Below are 6744 nucleotides of genomic sequence, written 5' to 3' on the forward strand. Positions count from 1 at the left end.
TCTCGGCCTCCCAAAGTGCTGGGATTACAGGCTTGAGCCACCGCGCCCGGCCTAAGGTTGTGATTGTTAAAAAATTTTTAAGAAAAAGTGCACACAGAAATCCAGATAGAATGTGATTACCTTTTTGCATTTATATAAAAATATATGTGTAATTACAAAGAAGTTCTGACATTTTATTTTATCTTTTTATTTTTATTTTTTTTTTTTTGAGACGGAGTCTTGCTCTGTCGCCCAGGCTGGAGTGCAGTGGCCGGATCTCAGCTCACTGCAAGCTCCGCCTCCCGGGTTTACGCCATTCTCCTGCCTCAGCCTCTCGAGTAGCTGGGACTACAGGCGCCCACCACCTCGCCCAGCTAGCTTTTTGTATTTTTCAGTAGAGACGGGGTTTCACCGTGTTAGCCAGGATGGTCTCGATCTCCTGACCTCGTGATCCGCCCATCTTGGCCTCCCAAAGTGCTGGGATTACAGGCTTGAGCCACCGCGCCCGGCCGAAACCCCATCTTTACTGAAAATACAAACATTATCTGGGCATGGTGGCTCATCCCTGTAATCTCAGCTACTCGGGAGGCTGAGGCAGGAGAATCACTTGAACCCAGGTGGTGGAGGTTGCAGTGAGATCATGCCACTGCACTTATGTTTAGCATATTCAGAGGATTCTGCAACCATCACCCACTATCTAACTCCAGAACGTTTTCATCACCCCAGAATGAAATCTCTGTATTCATTAGCAGTCACTCCTATTTCCCTCTCCTGCCCCCCAACCTCTGGCAACCACTAATCTACTTTCTGACTTTTAATTCTTTTTTAACCTGCAGGTTTCTCCCTCTCTCTTGCAATTTGTTTATTGAGGAAACCTGTGGCGTTTTCACAGGTTAAGCTTCATGACTGCCCTCAGAGGTGGTGGTTAAAGGGCTCCCTTCCTCGGCATCTCCTGTAAGTGGGTGGTTAGGTCTGGAGTCTTGATCAGATTCCAGTTGGATCTTTTTTGGCATTACTTTATAAATGGCATTTTGAACTTTGATGAAGAGGTACATAATGTCAGATTACCTCTTTTTGTGGTACTAACAGCTGTTAATAATTGTTGCCTAGCTCTGTTAATTCATCAGGGGTTGCAAAATGGTGATGTTTTCATTCTACTATTTCTTCTTCATTTCGTAGGTGACATACTCTATAAAGAGAAACTCTCCTTCAGCAACTGTTAAGTTACTGAGGTGCACACAGTATGTTTAATAAAGGCAGAAAGGTTGGACTCTTTTGGTTTTTTTACACTTATACAAATAATGAGTTGCTTGGGTCCCAAGCATTCCCTAAAACTGATCTGTGAGGGCTTTTGAGGGGGGTGGAGGGGGATGAATATCAAATTTTTATAAACCACTCATTGTAAAACTCACTATACAAGTAGGAAAGGTAGAATGCATCCAGATTCTGGGGTCCTTTGCCCCTGGCAGGGCATCTGCATTGTGGCAGTAAGGGAGCCTGATTCATTCCTAATTGAGGCATTGTTTGGTGAAAATGGTATTGAAGGAGGTGTGGAAAAGGCAGGCGAACGGCAGAGCAGATTTGGGTGGGGCCGGGGGTTAATACTCGAGGCTCATGGAGCTCAGCCAGGTCAGGAACTGTCCTGTGATTTCCCTTTTTTTCTCCTTTCATGAGCCATGTGCAGGAATACCTTTTTTTTTGAGATGGGTTTCGCCATGCTGGCCAGGCCGGTCTGGAACTCCTGACCTCAAGTGATCCGCCCACCTTAGCCTCCCAAAGTGCTGGGGTTACAGGCGTAAGCCATCGTGCCTGGGCAGGAACACCTTTTTAAAGTTTTATTTATTTATTTATCTATTTATTTGAGACGGAGTCTCACTCTGTCTCCCAGGCTGGAGTGCAGTGGCACGATCTTGGCTCACTGCAACCTCCGCCTCCCAGGTTCAAGCGATTCTCCTACCTCAGCCTCCCAAGTAGCTAGGATTACAGGCATGTGCCACCACAACCAACTAATTTTTAGTATTTTTAGTAAAGGCAGGGTTTTGCCATGTTGGCCAGGCTGGTCTTGAACTCCTGACCTCAGGTGATCTGCCAGCTTTGACCTCCCAAAGTGCTAGGATTACAGTCATGAGCCACTGTGTCTGGCCACCTTTTTCTGTTTTACTTTTTTTTTTTTTTGAGACGGAGTCTTGCTCTGCCGCCCAGGCTGGGGTGCTGTTGCCAGATCTCAGCTCACTGCAAGCTCCGCCTCCCGGGTTCACGCCATTCTCCTGCCTCAGCCTCCCGAGTAGCTGGGACTACAGGCGCCCGCCACCTGGCCCGGCTAATTTTTTTGTATTTTTTAGTAGAGACGGGGTTTCACCGTGTTAGCCAGGATGGTCTCGATCTCCTGACCTCGTGATCCGCCCGTCTCGGCTTCCCAAAGTGCTGGGATTACAGGCTTGAGCCACCGCGCCCGGCCACTTTTTTTTTTTTAATGTTGCTGTAATTTACAGATGAGCAGCTGGACAAGAATGGAAATGAAAGTAAAGAATGCAACAGAGGAATCGTTTTGAAGAACAATTCAGACAAAAGCAAATGATGGACAGTGGATGGGGAATCTCGGCGAAGCCTCTTAAGATTTCCAGCTGGGGCAGAGGGCATGAATCGAAACGGGGAAGGTGGGTGAGGGAGGCAGTTCTGAAAAAGAGGAGGAAAGGATGACAAGGTTGGTAGTGAAGAGGCTGCTTGAAGTTCTAGTGAGATATTCACGTGGAACTCGCCAGCTGAAGCCGTGGGGTAGGAGATGTGTCAAGGGACAGACACATTTGCATAGGCCAAGGGCTGGAGAACACAGAGAAAGGGAAGCAGGGTCCGGCAGAAGGGAGGAGCTTCATGTTAGAGTTGGGTTAAGGAGAAGAAGGACTCAGACAGCCACTGGGTTTGTCAAGACAGAAAGAACTGGTGACCCGAGAAAGGAGGGGGATTCAGAGAAACATTTTAAAGGGAACATCTACTGGATGTGCCCAGTGACATTCGGTACCCATTTGTATCCACCTCCTGGATATAGAACAGGAGGCTGGCAGTGAGTGGAAGGGAAAGACAGGGCCACGGTGTTGGGAGGAATCAAAGTTTTTCTTTCTTTTTTTTTCTTTTCTTTTTTTAAGACGAAATCTTGCTCTGTCACCCAGGCTGGAGCGCAGTGGCAAGATCTTGGCTCACTGTAGCCTCCGCCTCCTGGGTTCAAGCAGTTCTCCTGCCTCAGCCTCCTGAGTAGCTGTGACTACAGGCATGCACCACTATGCCTGGCTAATTTTTGTATTTTTAGCAGAGACGTGGTTTCACTACGTTGGCCAGGCTGGTCTCAAACTCCTGACCAAGCAATCCACCCGCCTTAGTCTCCCAAAGTGCTGAGATTACAGGCGTGAGTCCTGTGCCCGGCTAGAATCATTGTTTTTCAAGATGGTTAATATGGGTGCATGTTCTCAGATGGTGGGGGAAATTGATATAGGAGAGGTGAGGGGTTAAGTATTGGGGGGCCATTGGAGTCAGGGACCACCTATTTACAGAATGCAATCAAAATAAACTTGAGGGCCAGGCGCCTCAAAGTTTATACTAAAGATTCTAGGGCTCACACCTATAATCCTAGCACTTTGGGAGGCCTGAGGCAGGAGAATCACTTGAGCCCAGGAGTCTGAGACCAGCCCAGGCAACATGGCAAGAACTTATCTCCACAAAAACACACAAAAAATTAACTGGGTGTGGAGGCACACGCTTGTTGTCCCAGCTACTTGGGAAACTGAGGTGGGAGAATTGTTTGAGCCCAGGAGGTCGAGGCTGTAGAGAACCATGATCACACCATCCTCTGCACCCCCAGCCTGGTAGCAAGACACGGTCTCAAAAAAAAAAAAAAAAAAAAAAAAAGCCCTATGGTTCATGCCTGTAATCCTAGCACTTTCAGAGGCAAAGGCTGGTAGATCACATGGGGCCAGGAGTTGGAGACCAGCCTGGCCAACATGGTGAAACCCCATCTCTACTAAAAATACAAAAATTAGCCAGGTGTGGTGGCACACGCCTGTAGTCTCAGCTACTCGGGAAGCTGAGGCAGAAGAACCGCTTGAACCTGGGAGGCGGAGGTTGCAGAGACTGGAGATCGCACCACTGCCCTCCAGCCTGGGCCACAGAGAGAGACTCAGTCTCGAAAAAATTAAAAAAAAAAAAAAAAAAAAAAAAAAATTAACTGGGCGCGGTGGTGCGCATGTAATCCCAGGTACCCGGAAGGCTGAGGCAGGAGAATTGCTTGAACCTGTGAGGCGGAGGTTGCAGTGAGTCGAGATCGTGTCACTGCACTCCAGCCTGGGCAGCACAGAAAGACTCTGGTTATATATTACCAACATGACTTATCCCTGGTAATGTAAACCTTGATCCCCTGGCTGAGGTGTGTTTGTCAGCTTTCTCTGTTGTAAAGTGGCTCTTTTCACTTACTCTTCCCTCCCCAGTACTTTTTGGTGGAAGTTTGACCAGGACGGTTTTTCAATGGTATTTATCTTCCACGGGTCTGACTTTTCCTTTGTCACGACAACACTCACATCTGTGCATATACCCACATCCTATGTTTGCCGCCACAAATGCTTCTTTCCTTTATTATCTGATTTTCCTCTATCGTCTTCTTTTCCTTTCCTTGTGTACAGCTTTCTCTTGAGTCTTGCCAGTTGGTATGCATTAGATGGTGAATAAATATCCATATGAAGCAAGAACTTGGCAAGTGGATGTTTCTGGAACATGGGAGACAAACAGTTCCTGTGACCTCAGGTGATGAGGCTGTGAGCTGCAAAGGGAGTTGTTTTAATTGTAATGCTATCAGCAGCGACACATGTAGCAGTTAATCACCACATCAATCCATCTATAGCATAATTATCATCTCAGTTAAAACATCAGAGCCTGCTGGCAAGTATCATTAAGTCTAAATTGGATCCCTGGGCAATGTTCTAATTACAACATTTGAATTTTTAAAGTGAACTCATAGAAAGATTAGCTTCACACTGTAATTATTGAGTTCCTCCTATTGGACAGGAATATGCACAATGTACTCTTGAAGTAAATGATCGCTCTCTCCTTGTAGCACTAAGGTGGGCTTATTTATATGATTAATTAAAGTAATTACATCTTGCTTCTTATAATAAAATATATATTAGAATATATTCAATTCTAATTACATCATATATCATATTATCGAAAATATTTTATTTGAACTCAGGAGTTCAAGACCAGCCTGGACAACATGGTGAAGCCGCGTCTGTACTAAAAATACAAAAATTAGCTGGGTTTGGTAGTGTGCGTCTGTAATCCCAGCTACTCGGGAGGCTGAGACAGGAGAATCGCTTCAACTCAGTAGGCGGAGTTGCAGTGAGCCGAGATGGCACCACTGCACTCCAGCCTGGGCGACAGAGTGAGACTCTAAAAAAAAAAAAAAGAAACTATAGGGAAGTCATCTTTTAATTAAAATAGAAAGTGTAATCCTTGGCATTGGGCCTCTGCTTTTTTAGGCTCCTGCTGTACAGATTTGGGAAGCACTGGCTCTGGTGAACAGGGCAAGCCTGCTGAGAATGTGACCTTTTTGACCTCGTATTAGGCCATTCTTGCATTGCTATAAAGAAATACTGGCTGGGCGTGGTGGCTCATGCCTGTCATCCCAGCACTTTGGGAGGCTGAGGCTGAAGGATCACGAAGTCAGGAGATCGAGACCATCCTGGCTAACACGGTGAAACCCCATCTCTACTAAAATACAAAATAAAACAAAATTAGCCAGGCGTGGTGGTGGATGCCTGTAGTCTCAGCTACTCGGGAAGCTGAGGCAGGAGAATGGTGTGAACCCAGTAAGCGGAGCTTGCAGTGAGCCATAATGGTGCCACTGCACTCCAGCCTGGGCGACAGAGCGAGACTCTGTCTCAGAAAAAAAAAAAAAAAAAAGAAATACTAGAGACTGGGTAATTTATAAGAAAAGAGGTTTAATTGGTTCACAGTTCTGCAGGCTGTACAGTAAGCGTAGCACTGCATCTGCTTCTGGGGAGGCCTCAGGAAGCTTCCAGTCATGGCAGCAGGTGAAAGGGGAACAGATGTGTCACATGGCAGGAGCGGGAGGAAGAGTGGCGGCGAGGTACCGTACTTTGAAACAACCAGATTTCGAGTACTCACTCACTAACTTGAGGCAGCACCAAGCCATGGGCGATCCGCCTCCATGATCCAATCACCGCCCCACCAGGCCCCACCTCCAACATTGGCGATTACAATTCAACATGAGATTTGGAGGGGACCTCCAAACGATATCAGGCCTCTGTCCTAAGGGCCACAGTGCCACTGTGGATGACCACGTGGGCTGTGCCCTGCATGACTCTCAGAGCCACCATTCCTGTAAAGTCTAGAATGTAGACTGGACTGAGACTCATGCCCTGGAGTTGTACTAGGGGGCTGTGGACCTCCCATAAATTATGCAGGTGAGGGCAGGTGCTGTAGCTCCTCTTTGGGAGGCTGAGGCAGGCAGATCACTTGAGGCCAGAAGTTCTAGCCCAGTCTGGCCGACATGACAAAACCCCATCTCTGCTAAAAAGGACAAAAATTAGCTGGGCGTGGTGGCACATGCCTGTAATCACAGCTATCAGGAGGCTGAGGTATGAGAATCGCTTGAACTCAGGAGGTGGAGGCTGCAGTGAGCCAAGGTCGCATCACTACACTTCAGCCAGGGTGACAGAATTGAGACTCTGTCTCAAAAAAAAAAAAAAAAAAAAAAAA

This window comes from Rhinopithecus bieti, unplaced genomic scaffold, assembly GCF_001698545.2.
Source record: "Rhinopithecus bieti isolate Rb0 unplaced genomic scaffold, ASM169854v2 scaffold_64120, whole genome shotgun sequence".
In the NCBI taxonomy this organism is placed as follows: domain Eukaryota; kingdom Metazoa; phylum Chordata; class Mammalia; order Primates; family Cercopithecidae; genus Rhinopithecus; species Rhinopithecus bieti.